This window comes from Jaculus jaculus, chromosome 11 (genome assembly GCF_020740685.1).
Source record: "Jaculus jaculus isolate mJacJac1 chromosome 11, mJacJac1.mat.Y.cur, whole genome shotgun sequence".
In the NCBI taxonomy this organism is placed as follows: domain Eukaryota; kingdom Metazoa; phylum Chordata; class Mammalia; order Rodentia; family Dipodidae; genus Jaculus; species Jaculus jaculus.
This window is the reverse complement of record NC_059112.1, coordinates 10,217,125-10,240,806: the sequence shown is the minus strand read 5'-3', so window position 1 is coordinate 10,240,806 and position 23,682 is coordinate 10,217,125.

Here is a 23,682-nt window from a genome sequence, read left to right as displayed (position 1 = left end):
AGGATTATTCTCTTCTTCAAACAATGAATCATTCTATAAAATTAACTGAGAAGAAACAGCAATATAAAAACCAGTAGTTGACTGGGTGACAAAGGTATTTATAATAACATAAAATAATTTCCAAAATCTAATACAGGGGTATGATCAAGATTCAGCTAATATTTGAAAGTTGGGCGAGCATCCATCAGTTCTCCTGTATATAACACATGTAGACAGAAGTTGGAGTCACGAAGACATCACTCCATCGAGGGTTCACCCAACTTTAACCCTACAAAGATGAATAGTTAATGATTGCCAAATATAAGCTGTCCAGTGGAATTTGTATTTTAAATAAACAGCCTATTTAATGTAGGGATTCATGTGATATTTGCATCAAAAGTATGCTTAAAATGTAATATTTTGTTATCAGAAGATATAATTAATTGGCCATCCTATGTTTTGCATTCTAAAATTAGCATGGTAATAATGTTAACCTGATACATTATTTTTGTTTATCATTATGAAAAACGTTTCTTTAACTCAAGATTAAGTTATTAAATGTCTTTGTTGAGGGAATTCTTTCATCATTTGAGAATTGTTCATGTCAGAAATATGTCAGAAACTAGAGTCTGTGCTGAACAATGGGTGCTCAGACTTTACCAGAAAAGCAATGATATTTAGGTATTTCACAGAAATACTGAAAATAAAGAATAAAAAAAGTCAAACATTTTAAGTGGATTTTAATATGCTTCTAGTTACATTGAATAAGTACCTGGAAAAATGGATGAGAAAAATTGAAGTGTGCTTAAGTGAAATTAGCCAGAGCTTTCAAAACTTTTCAAATATATAAAAAGCCAAACTACAGAAAACTAAATAAATCAATGGAAACGTCAAACAAGTTCGGTCTCCAATATCAAGCTCCCACCCATCTTGGTCTACAAGAGGGCCTACACCTATTAAATTTTCTCTAAAATAATAATGGTTATCCCATTTATCCAGTGTTGACTTCACTCTACATTGGAGAATCTGCTTCTCTTTTCCAGAATGACACAGATCCTGAGGAGAGAATCAGCCCATTGCGCCACACCAGAGCCCCAGATGAAACCATAGAGGAATTGGGGAAATGAGCAAGAGTGCTGTTTTCTTGGTGAACCTGGTACCAGCACAAGGTGAAGGAGATAGACACAGAGAACACTAAACTCCTACCAAACCAGATATCCAGAGACCCAGAGGCTACCAAGACCTCATCACTGATGTAGACCTAAAATGAACTTAACATGGCTCAGGGAAATTCGTGGAAGAGGAGGCAGAAAGATTTTCAGAGCCACACGTTGTGATATTATGCACAGAGATATTGCCTCTTCCCCATAATTGATGGCTAACCCCACAATGTACCACCCACAATCCCCAAGGAGGAGGGTCCCTGCGAATGGGGGAGGACATGGAGGAGGCTAAAGATGGTACCAACATGGCTGTGTTCACACTGTGTACCTAACTACTAAGGAAAAATAAAGGCTAGCATGTTAAGTTTTTCTGAGTATTTCAGAGCAGTTTCGTCCAGTGAGCCTCTTGATAGCCCCGTGTTAGTCTTTCTCATCCCCCTGCGCCCATCATGCTGAGCTCTGTCAGACCCCAGGCAATCGCATGCTTTCTTGTCATGATCAGTGTCCAGAAGCTGTCCTTGACCTTTACTTACTGACGCTAAGATACATTATACTAAAATAAGAAGAAAAAAAGAGCCTGCAATTGATATGCAGCTACATTTCCTGTTTCTGAGGGCAATATTCTCTATGTCCCTGCCTCGCCTGAGCTGGGGCTCTGGGAATAGGGTCATAACCACCTTGACAGAAAGAGTTACATCTTAATTAGCATACAAGTAGTAATTGGATTTGTCTTGGCATACCATTGAGACATTTCTCTTGAAGAACTATTAAATACACCTCTCACTATTTTCTCCCATTTTATCTCACGTGTGTGTGTGTGTGTGTGTGTGTGTGTGTGTGTGTGTGTTGCCCAAATTGGTTGTCAAGGTCTGGAAGTCCTAACCTTTTATCCCCTCTAGCCATTCTCTCAAAGACAGTTAGAGAACAGCTCCGGAGCATAACAGAAATCCACCAAGATACTTCACCTGAAAAAAATTAAATAAATAAAGCTGTGACTTTCTTCACGGTGGAGTAAATGGCACTGCCTTCCACCCTATGAACTGAGACACCCCATAGGACTTGGAGACATTGGCACAAGTTTTATAGTTCTGGCTTTGTGAAAAGCTGTTCTTGAAATAGTTTTCAAACAGGCAATAATTACTTAAGCATTCTTAATTTAAGTGCTGTTAGAAGGGTGGGAAATTTTCACCTTCGTGATTACAGAATAGGATCAAAATGAAGTAAATAGAACCTTTTCATAGTCTTAAAAAATATATGTGGTCTCATTACTGATTTCTCTTTATATTGCTCCCTCCCTTTCACTGCCATAGGCATTTCTTTTTTCTGGAGATCTGCAGTATTCGCATCTAGCAGTTACGCTTTTCACACATTTTGATTCTTTGGTTCCCACTTCTGTCTGATCATCCTCTGTTGACCACCAATTGCTGTGGAATACAGACTGACTTCCCTCTTAACCTACTGTGGGTACCAAGGACTTTAATGTGTCACACAGTTTTTCTCCTTCCCCTGTACCTTCTTCAACATCCCAAATGATCAGTCATTTATTATTTAGGTAATAAATGTGTCAACACTCTTTTTAACATGTTATGATTTTGGTGTCCTCACGGTGGTCAGAAGTAATTCGTAAATATCTAACATGGAAATTGCCATTTTCAAAACCCTTCACTTCTCCCTCCATCCCACACATGGGGAAGGGAGATAATTGCAGTGTGTGCTGTTCCCCCTCCCAAGAGCATTTCACACATCAAAAGCAAGGCCACTTTTTCCTCATTAGTGTAGCTAGCACCTGTCCACACACTGTGAGTTGTTTTGAGCTGTGAATGATTCCGCCGCTTCTCCAACACTCTTTCCCCATGCCTGCAATTCCTTTAATTGGCATAAAGCCTTTCATAAGACATGAGATCATTTCCTGAGAAAAAATAACCTAAACCTGGGGAGGAAATGCAAAGCACAGGCACTTTCCACAACTTGAATCTAAAGAAGGCGACAGCCAGAGAGAAGAACTCTAATCTTACAGAAAGCTCAGATGGAAAGAAGGAAACAAGACCGTAACAAGGAAGACATGCTGCTCTCTTGTTGGGCTTTTCTTCCATGTATCTAATTTTGTTTTATGTCCATTGACTCCACTGCCAAGAAGTTCTTTTTAGTCTAATGAAATAGTGTATCAAATTAATAAGGGGCCTGTTTTATTGCTGATGTGCATGCGTCTGTCTGTCTTAGGAATTTATTCATCATTGTTGACCTACATAACTAGTCAACTTTGTTGTGCTATTTCCCAGGATATTGTTTTGGAAAATTTTCAGAGGCATTTAAAAACAAGTAGTAAAAGTACAGAGAGTGTCAATTGAAGGAATATTTTTAATTACATATAAAAGTCATAATTTATCCATTTATACATGATAACAAATGGATAGCAAATCCATTTATACATGATAATAGTTTTATTTCAGATGAAAAATGAATGCAAAATTTGTATTTAAGACAGTTATGTACTTAAAATTAATGAATGCTAAATATATTATTACTCATTAATTTGTACAGATAAACATACAATTACTCATATCTATGGCATATTCGGGAGTGATTTTTAAAATTTTATTTATGTATTTATATATTTGAGATATAGAGTCAAATAAAGGGTTAGAGAGAGAGAGAGAGAAAGAATGGGAACAGCAGGGTCTCTAGCCACTGTAAATGAACTCCAGATGCATGTGCCACTTTGTGCATCTGGTTTTACATGGGTACTGGGGAATTGAACCTGGGTCCTTTGGCTTTACAGGCAAAGATTTAACCACTAAGCCTTCTCTCCAGACCCAATGATGACATTTTTTAAAAAAATTTTTATTTATTTATTTGAGAGCGACAGACACAGAGAGAAAGACAGATAGAGGGAGAGAGAGAGAATGGGCGCGCCAGGGCTTCCAGCCTCTGCAAACGAACTCCAGACGTGTGTGCCCCCTTGTGCATCTGGCTAACGTGGGTCCTGGGGAACCGAGCCTCGAACCGGGGTCCTTGGCTTCACAGGCAAGTGCTTAACCACTAAGCCATCTCTCCAGCCCGACATTTTTTTAATAAAAGAGTTTATAATAGGTGTCAGTTGATGCTGCTGGAAGATACAGGTAGATGGACTAGATGATAATATTTCGTGTGATTTTGAACAGCAAATGATGAGGGCTGTGAGAGATCTCTACCAAACAGACAACAGAATCAAGAGTAAGACAAGTGATATCTAATGTATATTGGGCATACATTCCAGTTCAAAACAAAAGTTGTTTCAGAGCAAGACAGGTAAATAGAATTTAGTTATAAATAGATTTTTCTCTTTCTGGCCCTAGACAGTCATTATTTGCACCGTTATCTAGATCTAGCAATTGTCCTTAAAATAATGAAATAAATAGCATTCATGAGTTGAAGCACATTCAGGAGTAATATTAGAATATTATACAGGATTTTATTATACCCAAAGTTATATTTTATATCCATATATATATTTATATATATATATATATATATGTATTTGATATATATATATATATGTCAATATATATGTCATAAATTTATATCTTACTATACACAATATTGAATGACTATTTCAACTGCTCAGTATTCAAATTTCTTTTTCTCATTCTTTTATTCTTTTTAAATTTTTTGTTTTATGTTTATTTACTTATTTGAAAGTGACAGACAGAGAAAGAGGCAGAGAGAGAAAGAGAGAATGGGCATGCCAGGGCCTCCAACCACTGCAAACGAACTACAGATGCATGTGCCCCCTTGTGAGTCCTGGGAAATCAAGCCTCGAACTGGGGTCCTTAGGCTTCACAGGCAAGTGCTTAAACACTAAGCAATCTTTCCAGCCCATCTTTTGCACATTTTTTAAGGCAATTTTTTTCCCCATACTATTAGAAAGATAGATTTATATGATTTGTTTAAATCTTTCCATGCTTGCAATATCTTGCACATGTAAACTAACACCACAAATGAGTTAGCTTTCAATCAAGCCATCTTAATTTACAACTATTATTAACTTTGTTTGATTAAAATAATAATTTATTGATGACAGAATCAATGAAGACTGTATAAAACAAAGTTTTTGCATTAACTTGAGATATGCTTTCAAAACACTGAAGAGAGGAGTTACAGACACAGCAATATAAACATGTTTCTTACTCATCTTTGAGTGCTCTCTGCACTGTTTCGACACCTTGGTCATTAACACTTCTAATGAACCATTCACAAATTATTTTACGTCATCTATAATTTCTCTTACTCGATTCCAGACCCCAAAGAGAGAACTTCTCAGGGGGTACTTCTCCAGTTTTTGAATTTTCTCTTTCACTACCAACATGTCATGCAATATAAAAGTCATTGTAGATTGTGGAGACACAAATCTAGTCTACCTTCACTTAAAGGAAAATGAAGCTATGTAATGATATTTAGACAGAAACTTTTTTTAAGAGCAGTAGATTTATTAGGAAAACAAATATGAGCATTGTATCTTGGTCGTAGGATCTCAAAATTCCTATTTTCATTTGCTGGGATGATTTGACTCCTTATATTGGCTGATCATCAAGTAGTAATACAGGACCATCTACATGCATATTGTTCTTGTCTCAGATCTTTCAACTGCACTCAACCTTAAGTCCACCAAAGACAATGAGTTAATTTTCCTCACATGATCCATGTTCTTGTGGAAAGACACTGGGTCTGACAAGCTGTAATCAGCACTTTTCTCCTTAAACTCTTTCAATTAAGCTGCACTCTGGGCAGATCAGTACTCATCTAAAGGAACAGGGATGCATGATCATCATCAAGGAAACCTTGTCCTGGGTCAATCCCCAGTGGTGAGTAGATCAGCATGGGTTGTAACTCCAAACTAAAGTAATCCTGTAACTGGCAAAACACTGGGTCCAACACCCCTCCAAGGAAGCGCGCCCTTCCTTCCATTCTCTTGTTTTCACGCATGCACCTCAGCCCAAGACGCCGGAAAAAAAATGAAGATTTTTCTCTGATAATTTTGTCTGTGGCCAAAAACTGTTTTGCTTTTCTACCTAAAGTATCCTTAGTGAGCTATATTAATATAGGTGAAAATCCATAATCAACATTTTGTAGGTGATATACCTTGTTAGTTATGTACACAGTGTGTATATACTCATGTTGATACCACAGTACTTAAGACAAGTAGACTATGTAAGTACAGAATCTTGACACACTATTTTCCTGAGTCTCAATTGTGTTCTCTCATGGCATTGTCATCGTTTGAATATGGAATGTCTCCAAGGGCTCCTGTGGTGAATTCTTGCTGCCTACCTTGTGGTGCCATTTTGAAAAATATGGAGCCATTAGGAAATAGGGTTTAGGGCTGGGAAGATGGCTTAGTGGATGGAGGTGCTTGATTGCCAGCCCTGTCAGTCTGCTTTTGATTCCCCAGGATTCAACTAAAACCTAGATACACAGAGTGATACATGCCTCTGGAGCACATTTGCAGCAGCAGAGACACTGGCCATGTTTATTCTCTCTCTCTCTCCACAAGTAAATAAAATTTATATTTTTTTAAAAAGGAATTGGAGCAACAATGTTGGAATAAATTCACCAATAGGGGCAGTGTTTATAAGGTTCTACTTTCTTGAACTCTGCTTCCTGATTCATGAGTAGAGCATCCATCACTGACATCCACCACCTTGCTGCAGTGGCCCCTCCCTGCCCTGCTTTGAAGGTCTGTGCAGCCTCTGAGACCATGAACTAAAAAAGCCATTTTTGGTACATATTTAATCCCAGCAACAAAAGGAAACTAATAAAATTATAACTCCTATTTTGTGGAACCTGTGTGTATAGCTACCTAATTTAATATGTTAACATTAATCGATCAATGTTCTTGCATTTTACATCTAATTAATAAGTATTTGGAATCGAGAGGTATTACCAAGTTCAGCAGGGTAAACTGGTGACCACTAAAATGTGACTTAAGGAAACATATTTAGATAGATTGTTGCTATAAATATGTGTACATCTGGGGATATCTTGGTAAATATTGTGTGATTTTTTTTAAATGTCATGAAAGACCAACACTTATAAGAAAATGGAATACCATGTCTTTTTCTCGCTATGGTTTACTGAGATAGCCTGTTTATCTCATGCTCTGACAGTACTCTACAAGTCCAATACTGTGCTTGCAATTTAATTTCCAAGACTCCTAAAATATTAATTTTTACTTTTACATCTTAACTCATATACTTTGATATAAACTATTTTGCTGAATGAAATCACATAAAATCGTCCCTCAAGTGTTCATTCCAGTACTTCTTCCTCTGAACTTCACCTTCACACCATTTAACACTAAAGTAAATGTTCTATTTTTTACATTGTTTCTTAGGTGTTGATATAATATTTACTTTCATTAGTCTCTTACTTCTTTGTATTGTAAATATTTTTGACCTTACTTAAACTCAGCCTAATTAAAAATGTAAACAGTGTACTAAAGTGACAAGTAAGCCTGCGTGCTCAAAAGAGCGCAGGCAGCACAGGAATGTCAATGGGTACTCACATCTGCAAACTATAGGAATCTGAAAATCAAGTTTTTTTCTATAACCATAGACAAGGAAAAAGCAACCTAAAAATAAGAAAAGCTACCATTTCATATCATGAGACATTTTGAACCACACATGTTGCTTCTATAAAATTGTTATCAGGTCGAAGTAACTCAAATCTACAGTGCTAGGGTGCGAACCTGTTTGGAGGGCACTTGCCTAGCAGTCTTGAGGACGTAGGTGTGTTAACAAGCCATGGGGGGAGGCTTAAAAAAGGCTTAAAAGATGCCAGATATCATTCTGAACTGGCATATTGTGCATAGTGTATACAGAGCAGTTCATTATACAGGACTATTGAATTAAGTATCTTCAGAGGTCATGATTTGGAATATTTTATATTTAATAATGGACACATAATTTTTTTTTCAAAACAATATGAACACAGTTCCAACTCTTCCCAAGATGGTTCAACTTGAACACTGCCCCATTTCTTCTACCAAGATCTCTTGCAGACTCCCCTTATTTTCACTGGAATAAGTGCTTTGGGCTAGTGTCTCTCTCTCTGTCTCTCTCTCTCTTACACACACACACACACACACACACACACACACACACACAAGCATTTCATTAGATTGTACTTGCCAAAACATAAAACAATAAGTCACTTAGAAGCACTGATTTTCTAAACCTCACTAGGTATTAATATACTATTACACAGCATTTACAGATAGCATTTAAGGTCTTTTTAAATTTTAATTTTCAGTATCTAGCCTGTACCTATCACTCTGTGTATCCAATACTGCTTAACAAACATTGGAGCCAGAGTGAGTGTCTCTCTTCCATATACCCCACTGATGCTTCCTATCATGCAAAAGGAAAGATTTTCATCCCTTCCTATTCATCTCTATGAGTATATCCCACTTCAAGTTTGTTTTTTTTTTTTAAATAAGCCATATATAAGCACTTTCAAATAAGATATGTCCTTCAGATGCCAACCCAAGAGTTCACTGGCTGAAAACTATGTTTTCACACCTGTATCTTCCTGGCAGAATGATGCTTCCTTTTGGATAAAAAAAAAAAAAAAAAAAGTAGAGCAGGAGCCAGGAAGTCATACAATATCCTTTGGCAGCTCTTCCATGCGAGAGCATTTATAATTTTAATCTCCAGGTTAATTCACAGACAAGAAATTTTCTAAAGTGTTGCTGAAATATGTGTGGTTTTGTCAGCCAAAAAGAAACCCACTCAGTTTTCCTAAATGCTTAAAAAGATGCATCACTTAACGATGCTAGGCCATATTATACTACAGGGAAAGAAACATGTATTGCACATTGATCTGACAATATTCTTTACATAGTCTTTAACTATAATGTGTATGAGATCTCAAAGCCATAATCTATCATGATGACTGGGTTATGTTTAATAGGATTTAATTTAGAGGTAAAAGATACTTTTATGAATATGAAAATATCTCATTTCTCTTATATCTGCATGTTATTTTTGTCTTTCTTTTATATCATTTCATATAACTTTTGTGTTATATAAAGAAAACAGATGTATTTAAAAACTCTATTGCCTCCACTTATATCTCTGACCTTTCTCTTCTTTGCTTTTTTTTTCTCTTTGATTCAACATTTATTGTGCACTTTCTATATATAAGCTGCGTGACCACATTTGACATCTCAAGAAAGGAAAATCATATTTTAGAAAAAGACTTTTGACAGGTATTGGATAGTGATGGGATGAGCAGACTCCTCCCGCTTCAGCAATGATTAATCACCCTGCTTGGTCACTGTACTCACAGAACTGTAAGAATACTGTAGGTTAACAAATGCCATGCCTTTCCTCATCTAAGGATTTTGAACTAGTCTCTTCTCAAAAAATGCTGTCTCTAACTTGTTGGTCCATATGTATTAGTATTGTTATTTTTGTTGATTACTGTATATACTTTTAGTGTGGGACATAACAATCCTAAACCATATATTATATCAGGATTTTGAGAGCAGTCATTCTCATGCCATATTTCTACAGCCATTTTGGGAGTCTGAGACGTTCATCACAACATACAAAGTACTGTGCTGAGTTAATAGATTTGACACACCTATGAACACTTTTATTGACCTGCTCTCTTACATTATGTGTGGCTAATGGTTTTTTCTTTCTTCCTTGTGAAAATTCGTCCCCCACAGACACTGTTCCTGATAATTTTCATCTATCATATTTGAGATATCATATTAATATTTTCCAATGAGAATCACACTTTCAAAGAGTTAGGCATAATCAGAACATAGCACCTGTCTAGACTACTAGGGCAAATGGAAAAGAGAAAGGTGAGTGGGTATCATGGCACACACTTTCATCCCAGCACTTGAGAGGCAGAGGTAGGAGGATTACTGTGAGTTCAAGGCCAGTCTGAAACTACATAGTGAATTCCAGGTTAGTCTGGGCAAGAGTGAAACCCTACATCTAAAAAAACAAACAAACAAAAGAAAAATATAGAATTGAAAAGACAAAGGCCACAATTGGTGGAACATTGACCTTCATTCCCAAATGAGATGCAGCAGAAAAAGGTATGGGGAAAGAGGTTCTACTCACCGACCCTCAGGTCTATGCCTTGATCAGCTCACTGGAGAAAGTGGGCATCACCGGAGGAGAGCCATCTAACTCACACTAATACCAGCTGCATGAGTGCACAGAGGGGTGCTCTTTTCACAGCAATGAATTTGCTTATCCTTACTCAACTTTAAGGCAGGTGGGCAAAAGCTTGATCAAAATCTTTTTTTTTTTTTTTTTTTTTGTGCAACTAAACACAGAAAGTGGGCAGCCTATTCTATTAAATGCCTGCTGGAGAAAACAAACACCCTTCTTTCAAAAATCCACTCCAGACCAGCACCCCATAGTTCATGCTAACATCTTGGTGGTCCTCTGAAGTTAATATATGTGAGCTAACTAAACTGCATTCTTCTTGCTGTAAACATAGGCGCTCTGAGTACAATGTTTATAAGAATGTATAAAATGTTTGGGGATACAATATACTATGCATTAGCATGTAATCATTCATCTATGCAATATATCAATGAATACAGAGCAAAATTCTGCTACAAAGTGGATCTCAGTCCCTGACAACCCAGCACCTTTGGTTCCTAGAAACGTACATGATTGGATTCTTCTGTAAAGCACTTATGTTCAACTTACAGGGTATTTGGTTTCAGAATTAACAGATACTTAAAAGTTGTTCATATGCTAACAAAATCCCATTAAGAACAAATGATATTAATGAAAATGAGCAGTATTCTAAAATATATCTTCATTCTTTATAATCAATTTTTACTCAAAAAATTATAGTCTCAAATTTTCCAGTAGCTTTCATACCTTGATCATGAGAATCCAGAAGTTAAACTGTAACCATATTAGTCTGTGGATATGAAATTGAGAAAATTAGTTAAAGACTTGGTGAAAATTTGATTCTCACCTAAATACTACTACTACTCATATTTCTTAATAAAACAGTTATTTTTGATTAAAACAATGGAAACATGGGAAAGGTTAATTATATAAATGACATTTGAAATTATTCCATGAAGGAATATTACTTAATTTCCTCTTTAGCTCTATTTTAATATATGCATTCAATTTTGTACAATTAGATTCATGAACTTCCACCTTAGTTAATAGGTTTTTACTACAAATTCCATACAGTGCATTGCAATGTTTAAGATTCATGTGCACCTTCTTGGCACAAACCTAATGCTGCATCACCAGGCATAAAACAGTACATGTAAGCTCCTCAGTATTCACTCTAATAGCAACTAAAGCACATTTTGCACAGTAACCTCACATATCATCACAATTCCAGAGGTATGTTCAATTTACATTTATTAGGCATACTTAAATTCTGAAAGTTTTCTATAATTGAGTTTAAAATACACATCGTATGTGCAAAGTTTTATGGTCTATTTGGTAGAAATGAAAGTGAAATCTCATGGGCAATTAAAAAGACTCAAATATTAAGCACAGTCTCCCACCACAAAGACAATATTATTTGGGTGGGTTTCTTTTTTCTTTCACAGAGTTTATTTGATACAGTCATATCACATTGAAATTTTATACACTGGTTTCTTTCATTAGTTATTTTTGCAAGTGGTATTTAAATTATTTTCCATCGATACATTCACACACTTGCATTTAAAGTCAAATCTTTCACTAGGACTATGGACAAGACATAGTGAACTGAAGAATGTGGAAAAGATAGGATAAGAGGGAAAAAAAAAAAAAAACCACACCTGTAAACCATTTATAAATAAGCTTTTGTCCAATCAAGCTATCTAGCTAACAAAGGGAGGTGAGGAAGGTACTATAGCTAGCTTCTTTTCTGGGCCATTTAGTCAGGGTCCCTCCACATTCTCACAAGAGCAGTCCACCTTGGGTCACTGGATACTGGCTGGATAACCTCAAACTATCCAACCAAGAAGCTAGCTCAGCTTTATGACTTCATGATTTCCACTTCAGGAATGAAAATCCTCAGCAAATTCTGGGTATGTGTCGTGAGGTCAATGTGTGGCTCTCCAAAGTTTTCAAAATGGCTTTTGATGCTGCATATGACCAGGGCTGTTTTAAACCCACCTTGCATTCATTTGGTTTAAGGGCATTTTATTTTTCTTTTAGTGAATTCCCTATCGATATAATGTAAGGATATTTTAAAGTCATAAGTTTGTAAATTACATTATATTTGGTTAAATTAGGGCAGCATTATTAAGCAGTATTAAGCATGTAGGTTAAATTCATAGATTGTGGAAAATTTTTACTGACAAACTTTATGTTTCAGATTCCATGAGTCATAGCAACTAAGTCAAGGTAACAAACCCTATACTCACAATTTGTCCATATTGCATTACATTATTAAATGTCACAATAGTAGATTTTTGTCTATGTATGTATCTATGGCAGTATGATTTGAAAATATAAATCACATATATTTACATTCACACACATGTATACAGTATGGCCTGCTCAACAAAAATTAAGTTATCGCTGGCCTTTTCATCAAAAAACTCAATAGAGTGGATTTTTGGCTTGCAAAGACACAGCTGCACTGAAATGGTGCAGGACAGCATGTCCTGTCAGCCCTGATGGACCAGAAGTCTTACAACTTTTGTAGGCCAATATCAAATTTGACCTGCCTAAATCCCCAAGCAGATCATAGCAACAAATAAAAGCCGCTATATTCCTCTTAGCTTGGTTTTGTACCTGGCTCTAGATGTCACTGCTGTACAAGGGCCCTTTTATCTCAATCCTCATGTCTCTCCACTAAAAAGGTCTAAATCAGAATTCTTCTGACAAGGTCATCTTGTAAATTTATATGCCAGAATTCTAGAATACAAGAAGTCAAGGATGGTATGGAGTATAATCTGATGTCATTCATAACATCTGAGTTGTTTTATAATTTTTAAAGACAGCTACCCTTATAGGTATAATTTTCTGGACCCTTTCATGAAACATGTGTCATATGGTAATGAGGATTTTTATTCAGAATTTATATACATTGCAATATTTTTGATATATCAATATAAAGGCCAAAAGCCTTTGTTAAAAATAAGGCTCTCTTTTTCATTGAGTAATATAAGAATTCACATTAGACTGATTTTTTTAAGGTTCAGAGTGATTAAAGTTATTGGTGTAAGCTATTTTAAATAAGTAAAGCATATGGGATGACTAGAGTAACTTTAAAATATGTTCTAATTAGTGATACAATTAGTTTAAATTTCCTTCATGATGGCAAAAATTTGATTACTATTTATATATTTTTGATTCAGAAATAAAATTTAAATACAGTTCTTCCTGTATATCTTCCTAATTATTTACAGAAATTTTAAAATTGATTTCCTAAGCATATTAATATCATTTTGACTATTTACTGCATGTTCTAAAGATATCATGTATTTAATATTTGAATAAAATATATGCATGTCTGAAATAGAAGTAATCTTATACATGCTAACAAAATTGAGTGAGTTAACATTATGACACAGTAAGTAATGTGAGGTTTAATGTGAAAATTAGAAACTATGAAATTATGATCAGTCAAATTTATTTTATATAATCTTTAATTAATATATTCTTTCCTGAAAAATAAAGATAGTGATTAAGAGTTAATATATCCTTCTTATATCTCAAAATATCCTAATCATTTCCTAGCATGGATGTATTTTTTTATTTATTTATTTTTGTTTGTTTATTTATTTGAGAGCGACAGACACAGAGAGAAAGACAGATACAGGGAGGGAGAGAGAGAATGGGCGTGCCAGGGCTTCCAGCCTCTGCAAACGAACTCCAGACGCATGCGCCCCCTTGTGCATCTGGCTAACGTGGGACCTGGGGAACCGAGCCTCGAACCAGGGTCCTTAGGCTTCACAGGCAAGCGCTTAATCGCTAAGCCATCTCTCCAGCCCTGGATGTATTTTTTTATGGTCTTAACTAAAATATATTCATGAGGTCTCATGCACTACAACAAACTATTACTGAAAGCAGAAATGTTGAGTTATTCATGAACATACTCTTTCTTAATTTAACACTTGTACTAACTTGTGGCTCTCTGTGCTAAATACACACACTAGAAAGATACGTGCAAAGAATGATTTAAAAGGACAAGACTCTTTTTTCCTAAAACCTCACAAAATTGAATTTAAAAGACAAGATAATTAAAAAAAAAAAAAAACACATACTTTTTCAGTAGTTGGGAGGCAGAGGTAGAAGCATCACCATGAGTTAGAGGCCACCCTGAAACAACAGAGTGAAGTCCAGGTCAGCCTGGGCTAAAGTAAGACCCTACCTCAATAAATCAAATAGAATAGAATAAAATAAATAAAACAGTATCTTAGTTGAAATTTGGGAAATTTTGATTCATGAAAGAGGCTTAGAGTTCTCTCTTCTTTTAGATGAAGTCCAGAATATTCTTGCTCTCCCAAGAACCTTCCCACGAGTTCCACTAAAAAAAAATTGTCTCCTTTGTTTTAAGTCAGACTATCTTATGGAATAGCATAAAGCGAAAAGAAGGTCACATTGTCTCTAGCATTCCATGAGGCAGAGGCCTGTGTCTACTGTAATGTGCAGAGATGTGGACAGCAGACTTCCCTCGCTCACCCTAGCCGCATGTCTTGTCCAGAGATGGGTTGCAGGGCAAGTGACACAAGCTATAAGCAGCACCAGTCAAGCCAGTGGCCAGGGCTCAATCACAGCAGAGGGTGCAGATAAGAAAGGGCGCTGTACAAACTAGCAGCGCAGAGATTCACTACTCAGACTTTCAGCCAGAAATTATAAAATGAATGCAGGATATTAACAATAGACTAAGGGTTCATTACCAATTTATATACCTGTGTTTTCATTAATGAAAGATCTGAGCAAAATGTAAGATCACATGATAAAAGAAACTTGTCACGGAGCGAGCAGCCAGTAAGGAACTTCCAGTAATTCTCACCTGTTAAAGGTGCCATGGCCTCTTGTGACAAGTGAAGACCAACTTGCAATATATGGACCCTCTCATAACACTGCCAAATAGGTGCTAACGATATCAGGAGGTAATTTAATATGACCTGTCCAAAGCACATAATGTTTAGCAAAAAGAAGAATACTAGTAAGAATGTGACATAGCACAAAAGAGGCAAAAAGCTGTGAGAATAGAATGGGGCTTGTAGAGTGAGTGAGGGGGAGCTAGGCCACAGAACAAGGAAGGGGATTTTAAGGTTTATTGAAAAACAGTAGGGAAATGTTTAAAGACAAATTTAGCTCAATCGTGATCTATGCTTTAAACATGCATCTTTGTTGATGAAATGGAATGGAATGAAATGAAATGGAGCAGGGTTGTGGAAAAGGAACTGTTCAAAGGCTGACATAGGTGCTGGAGAAATGGCTTAGTGGTTAAGGCTGTTGGCCTGCAAAGCCAAAGGTCCTAGGTTCAATTCCCCAAGACCCACATAAGCCAGATGCACAAGGGGGCACACACATCTAGAGTTTTCTGGCTGTGGCTGGAGACCCTGGCATGCCAATTCCCTCTCTCTCTCTGTCTCTCTCTCTCTCTCTCTCAAATAAATAAAGAAAAGGTGAAATATTTTTTTTTTAAAGAGTGACATGATGTTTCCCATATAATAGAAGGCTGGTAACAGAAAGATTATGAGAGATAAGTGAGTTGAAGGTGGATACAGCAGGCAGGAATGATAGACTTTGGGAAATAATAAGGAAGAACGTACTCACTAAGTTAGCACGCACTTACTGAACTTTAGTAATACTACTGCTTTTAGTACAATCATAGGAGATGATGTAATGAATTATACCCAGTATTCAAGCTATTCCTCCTCAGACACAACCTCACATTCATTAAGAAGTTATGTTGCAATACAGAACAAATTAGTCATGGATCCGATGCATTAGTCGAAGTACATAAACCACAAATAAATTTAAAGAATATAACAAATTATTAAATGAATATGATATTGGGATGGAGAAATTGATTAGCAGTTAATGCAGTTGCCTGCAAAGTGAAAGGATCCAGGTTCAATTCTCCAGGACCCACAAAAGCTAGGTGCACATGGTGGCACATGTGTCTGGAGTTCATTTGCAGTGCCTGGATTCCCTGGTGTGTCCACTTTCTCTCTCTTTCTCTCTCCCTCTCTTTCCCTCTGCCTGTCTCTTTCTCTCTCTCAAATAAATCAATAAAAATAAAACATTTTAAAAGATAATATGAGATATCTGTTGTTTAAGTGTCAACAGAAGATCAGAGAACTTCTTTTGAGAACAATTAAACTGAACTACTGTCCAGGGTGGTACCATCTTCCAAAGCAGGACCTTCATAGTTCCTGCACAGAACGACCACAGTGATTCTTCCCTAGTGAGCCCTATTCCAAATGACTACTGTGGTTCCTTTTCTCTCGCCCCATTGTGTTTGGGATGATTGAAAGTTTACAACATTTATCGTTTCTTCAGACTATTGGCCTGTAAGGAGCTCCACCCAGATCTCGATGAAAGGAAAGCTGATCGCACTAGGTGTACAACTGCCAAGTCTGCATGGGACAAAATGGGAGAGTGGTTATTGTCTACAGAGAGTTGTATTGTGTTAAGGGGAACATCTTTCAAATGTCATATGTAGGCAAAAAGAACCAGGGTATCCACTAACATGGTGGAATGTGGCTAAAGTAATATGCTTCCATCATCACAAAGGACCTCTCTGTCATCCTCTTGGAAATTCCCCAATCCCAATATTCCATCCATGTGACCCCAGTGAGACTGACATCTCAGGTAACAGGAATCTGTAATGGGTTCAGCCTGGCAAATAAGAGCATTATCTCTTCTCAGGCCATATTAACTGCTTTTAGGCATAGCAACTAAAGTGAAAGCAGAAGTAACGAGAGGAATGTTCCTTCCTAATTACATGGTTCAATGTCTCAGAAACAGTAAAGCTTAAGTCATCTGTAAAGGTAACTTTATAATGACTAGTAAGGCTATAGCTACATCCAACTTGATTATGATATTATTCACATGTAATGGGAAAGTCCCTGGAAGATAAGAGGAAGATAGCTATTTTTAATTGAATCAATCCAAATTTCATTTAATATTTTAAATTATTCCTGGACTATAGAAACTCAATTATCAGATGAAAGGAAAGAGGAACAAATTTTATCATATAGTGAAATATGTGTTAAGTAGCTCTGAATTAAGTGCCATTTCAGACATTTCCCTATAAGTCTTAGCCTTTTGTTGACTTCTCATGTTCTCATCTCACATTTTTAGCCATGGAGCACAAGGAAAAGGCTGTCCCTGTCAAGGTCCCTCCATTACTCATGGCATTCATAAGACACTATTCTCATTTTATTATATTTGATATATTTTATTATATATATAATATTACACTACATCCTTCCAACATTCTCTACATGAAACATGCCACATAGTTTCATCTCTCCTTGTAGGAAAACATTTTTGGTGAATAGTTGAGAAAGAGGAAATAATGTAATAAAGGAAGATTGTGTTTCAGATGTGTTGGCATATAATAATCTGGGAAGTCTAAGGTTGTGGTGGTATTTAGCTAGTTTTGAAATTGGAAGCATTTACATCTCAACTTATGAATGTTAAATATTTGTAAAAGTTTAAGTTGGTGAACTCATTCAAGAAAATAAACACTGTGGGTTGGAGAGATGGGTTAGGGGTTAAGGAGCTTGCCTGTGAAGCCTAAGGACCTGGATTCGACTCCTCAGAACCCATGTAAGCCAGATGCACATGGTGGTACATGCATTTGGAGTTCTCTTGTAGTGGCTGGAGACCTTGGCACTCCCATTCTTTCTATCTCTCTCTCTCTCTCTCTCTCTCTTTCTCTCTAACATATAAATAAATAAAATAAAAACATTAACAAATTAATAAGCAGTGGAATTCTAGCTATTTAACATTGATGCACGGAGGAGGCAGACGTTTGCTAAGTAGTCAGGAAAGGGTTCCTCAGAGTCAGCCATCAGCCATCAGTTTTATCTCTTCCCCTTACCCTGGGAATAGGGCAGTTAAAGGGAATATTCGGGGTGAATCAGCGGAGTTGGAACAGTAGAGCAGAGGAGGAGAGCTTTCAGCCGAGCCGAGCAAGCAGCACTGCGAGGAGCACTTGGCTCAGCAAGGTCCCACTGCCCACATGAAGTCCCCTCCTGAAGCTCGCCTGTGCGCTTTGCCTGAGACTGCTCTTCTCCCTGACCTTCCAACCACTCCAGGCCTTTATAAACATCCAAGTTTAAGCAATAAAGTCAATCCCAACTTAATGCTCAATTTCCATGCAAGCCAACAATAGACGTGCTCTCAGTTCACAGATGCCCCTGGGCTCGATCTCACGTAGGTCTCCTCAAGCTTTGTCCTTTCACTTTTTTGTGCAGCAAAGTTTGCTGCTTTTCTTCGGTGCACTCCCCCACTACCTCACAAACTTGCTTTCTCTCTGTAATAACTGTCTCCCCTAAAATTCATCCTTCATGATCCCTGAGATTCATTCCTCAAATTCTGTAAGACAAAAAAAAAAAAAAAAAAACTAAGCCCCTGACCCAGAAGAGTTTTGCTGAGCAGTGGACGTCCAGCACCCTAGTTGCTTAGGTAAGCCCCTATAAGAGCTGAGGAAGGGGGAAGGCTACAGTTTCTCTCAAAACCCTCATTACATAAAGAGCACACACAAATATAAAAGAGTTCCAAGTCAGCCACTGTGGAGATTTTTGCTGTGTAAGTCAAGGAACTTGAAAAGTGGTTACGTGATTAAACTGAACACAGCACAACGGGGGGCTCATTACATAAGCAGTGATTGTCACCCCACCTTCTGGCCCCAAATGCTGTTGACAGACATGAAATTCTGCTCTGAGCACCCAGTAGTCACAGATAATACTTTGTCCAAAAACCCTAAACATAAAAGACGTCTTAAATGTAACAAAGACCTAGGGTGTGAGTCACTTGGAGTGTTTACACCCGTCTACACTCCCTCCCCAGTCTCAGGAGGAGTAAGTAAGGAATGCCTTAACGCCTAGCAGGTCCAGCCTGATCAGCAGGCTTCTCTGTGGGAAACAAAGTGCTAGAAAATACTATGGGGTGAAGGGCTCCCAAAACACCTTGAGATAACTGGCCTACCACAGATGAAGATTGAGAGATTAGATAGCAGAGATGGTGGCCACTGAGAGACTAAAGGGATGGATTGATACTATCAATAGTACTTCCAGGGCCAACTGCACTTGAAAGGTCAAGGAAGACATTTCAGTGTGTAATTTGCGTGTGGCTAATCCGATGGGAAGCCAGCCTGTACATGAACTTGGCAAAAACTGAGCAAAGCAGCCCATGAAGCAGAGACCAGCCAGAGGCAAGCGCCCTGTATCAAAGTCAAAGTGGGCTCATTGGTCCACTCCCTTTCAATTCTTTGTTTCAGGGTCAGTTTAATGCACAAATGCACTCATCCTGTATTGACATATTTATAATTAAATACGTACGGATATGTGTTTGGAGGGATGGTATAATACCACACTTTTTATTAACAAGTGCAGACACCTACTGTAACAATGACAAGTATTAATTAAAGAGCACCTCTGAAACCATCTATGAAACAAGAGAATGTTGATGTGTTATCACTCCTGAAGTACAGCTTAGACGCAGTAGCTATGCTCCCTCTACATCACCAGAGGTGAGATAAATAAAAGTGAACGCAAGAGAACGGGAGGGTAACGCTGCATTCACAGTGAAGTGCACATGACGCAACCGAGCTCTAGAAAAAAAAAAGGGGGGGGGGCAAAATGACTCAACTAAGCATGATGTTGGGTTACTTATGTTAATTAATTTATATTAATTTTATATATAAATATATAAAATATATAAAATGTTAATTTTATAAAAATATGATCCCCTGTTTCTCTCCTTTCTCATAGGCAGTTTATCCACAAATATTTGCTTTTTTTTTAACTGACTGAATCAAGATACTGGGGAATCATCTCTAAATTTTCTTTTCTTTCTTTCTTTCTTTATTTTGAAAGAAAGAGAGACAGACAGGCAGAGGGAATAGGCACTTCAGGGTCTCCAGTAACTGTAAATAAACTCCAGATGGATGTACCACCTTGGCTTATGTGGGTGCAGGGTGTGTGGGAACCTGGACCCTTAGGCTTCTCAGGTGAGCACCTTAACCACTAAGCCACCTGTCCATCTCCTGGGGAAGTCTTCTTAATGTTTGCTGAAGCAATAGATAACAAGTGAAGCATCAACTAAAACACTATAGTAACTCCTCGGTGATGCCTGGCATTTATTCTTCATTTTATATCAATGGATATTTAAATACATTCACACGTTAGTGTTCTTAATCTTCTTTTCTTTCTTTTTTTGAAATAGGGTCTCACTCTAGCTCAGGCTGACCTGTAATTCACTATGTAGTCCCAGGGTGGCCTCAAACTCAAGGTGATCCTCGTACCTCTGCCTCCCGAGTGCTGGGATTAAAGGCGTGCGCCCCCACACCCAGCTTAATTTTATTTTCAGTATCAAATTGTTAGAGACCTGTGTTGTGCACAGCTGTGTCTCCATCCCTGACCTCTTTGAGATAAGTTCCTGAATTTCCACATGCACTCTTTACATCCCTTAACCTGAAACTTCCACAGGGCCCTCAATATGAATGGGACTCAAATGAAGTCTTTCTTCTCAGCTCACTCCTGGTGTCCTCCTCTCTGAAACATACATGAGAGGAAGTACTTTCCTTGGTATCTTTTCGTTGTGTTTCTCATCTGGCTACTTACAAAACTTTATTCTGGAACATAAGAGTTGTTGATTCACCACATCCTCATTCAATTGCCACAGTTCTGTTGCTGTTTCCAGACACTAGGAATCAAAAAGAACTGAAAACCATAACTTGGATTCCTTGGAGAAAGAGTCCATCACATTGAGGGTGAAATATAAAAATATGGAGATTCAAATACCCACAGGGGGAGAAAAGTGCAGAAAGTGGTGTGTTCTAGGCAGAACGCCAAGAGAGAACGAATTATTGTAGCTGGCTTTGTATATTCCTGCATTCCAGCACGGTAAATATAGTCATGTAGCAAGTTCTTAATAAATCAGATTGAGTAAGAAAAATTAACAGGAAAATGTACTGTAGTAAGAGCTGTTTGAAGAAAAAAAAAATCTTGGAAAAGCCATGCTGAAGAGATTGCTCAGTGGTCAAATAATGCTTGCTTACAGCACCTGATGGCCCAGTTCCCAGGAAAGTCAGATGTGCAAAGTGGTGTGTGCATCTGGAGTTTGGTTGCAGTAGCAAGAGGTCTTAACATGCCTTAGCTTTCTCACTCTATTGCAAAAACTTTTTATTTTTTATTTTTATTTTATTTCCTTTTTGTGAGGCATTACTTTTTATTTTAATTAGTTATGTACACAGTGTATATACAGCCATTTTCGTACCATCCTTAGCCTTCTCCCTGTCCACCCCCCTCCACAGGGACCCTCCTCATTGGGGAATGTTGGTGATGCATTATGGGTAAGAGGCAATATCTGAATAGCAACCTACTAACCCCACTGGGGAAGGTCTTCCGTGGAATGGGGATGGAGGAGAGGGGATATAAGAGTATACCTTTAAAAATAATTAAAATAATATATAACTTAAAAAAATGAATAAATAGAGACTCTGTGTTACTAGTTATGATTTTATGGGGTGTCTATTTAGTATGTGATAGTAGTATGTTTGGGGTGTTTGCCGACATGCATGCTTTGCATACACAAATACGGAGGCCAGAGAAAGATGTGCTCTGCCCTCTTCTCTATCTTATTTACCTGAGACAGAATGTTGCGATGAACCAGGGTCTCACTCTTTTACAGATAGAATGGCTGAGCAGCCATCTCCAGCCATCTTTTCTCAAGGTCCACCCCCCAACACTGGGGCTATAGACATGTCCAGGGTGATCATCTTTTCTACATGACTGCTGGGGATTGAACTCAGATCCTTATGCTTGTACAGCAAGCACCCTCAGTGGCTTAGCCGTCTCCCCAGACCTGCTGTCGTTGTCTTGATGACACTTATGGGTGTTGCGTAACTTTTCCGCGGAAGAAGTAAACAAATGTCTATTCAACCCATCTACCCAGATAGGCCACTGAAGATAAAACAAAAATAATAATAATAAAATAAATAAATATTAATTTTTAAAGTGGGTTCTAGTTTTGCTTAGTGAACCAGGAGTACATGAGAGTTACTTAAATGTGGAGTTACTCACAGGAGCGTGGATGACTTAAAGGTAACTTCATCACTGAGAAGCCCACGTCAGCATGAGTGACGACTCACAGAAGCTGCAGCTCCAGAGTTTGTTGCTGGACTGGTATTAGCGTCTTTCTCACTCCATTGTTATTGCTTTAATAATCTTCCGGAGGGGCTTTGTGACTCTTGAAAAATTTCAGAAGATTCTTGAAGTTTGTAAGTTGTTTATTTCCCAGGTATGAAAGTGTCCAGGCTTGGAAATTGCAGGGGGAGGTCAAAGCTATCCCACAGTATGCATCTATGCAGAATAGGTGTTTAACAATAAACCAGGACTTTCGTGTGTGTGTGTGTGTGTGTGTGTGTGTGTGTGTGTGTGTGTGTGTGTGTGTCTGAGTGCTGGTGCATGAATGTCACTGTAGTGATTTGACTCAGGTGTCCCCCATAAACTCAGGTGTTCTGAATGCTAGGTTCCCAGCTGATAGAGATTTGAGAATTAACACCTCCTGGAGGCAATGTATTGTTAAGGGTGGGATTATGGGTGTTACAGCCAGTTTCCCCATGCCATTGTTTGGCACATATTCTTGTTCCTGTTGTCCAACTCATATGGGCCAGAAGGGGATGTGCCCCCTCTGCTCATGTCATCATTTTCTCCTGACATTGTGGAGCTTCCCCTTGAGCCTGTAAGCCGAAATAAACCTCTTTTTCCCAAAATCCACCCTTGGTTGGGTGATTTCTACCAACAATGTGAACCTGACTGCAATAGTCACCATGCATGTGCAGAGATCAGAGGACACATTTCTGGTGTCAGTTCATGAATTCCACCTCAACTAATAAGCTCTTGTAATTTTTTCACCACTTACTTCCCCAGACTAGCTTGCCCTCAAGATTTCTAAGGCTTCTTCTCTCTCTGCCTCTGTAGTAGTTTGAATGTAAAATTTCCTAGTATCCTCATGGGTTTTTATCTTACCTCATACTCAATACCAGCTGGTACAGCCTTTGGGAGATAGAAACTTGCTGGAGAAGATATGTTACTGGTTACAGACCTTGACATTTGTTAATCTAGCACAAAACCTAGTACTTAGACGATTTCTGGCCAGATATGTGGCCGCTCCCTACTTGTGAGATATATTCCCTGCCTTGATGAAACTACTCCTTGAAACTGTAAGCCTGAAATAAACTCTATACTCCCATTAGCTATTTTTATTTGAATGTTTTATTCCAACAATGAAAAGTTAACTGCAGTAGCCTCCTTTTTCCTCGTAGGAATGTCAGGGATTTCCAGTGCCTGTCCTGTCTGTGTTTTTGC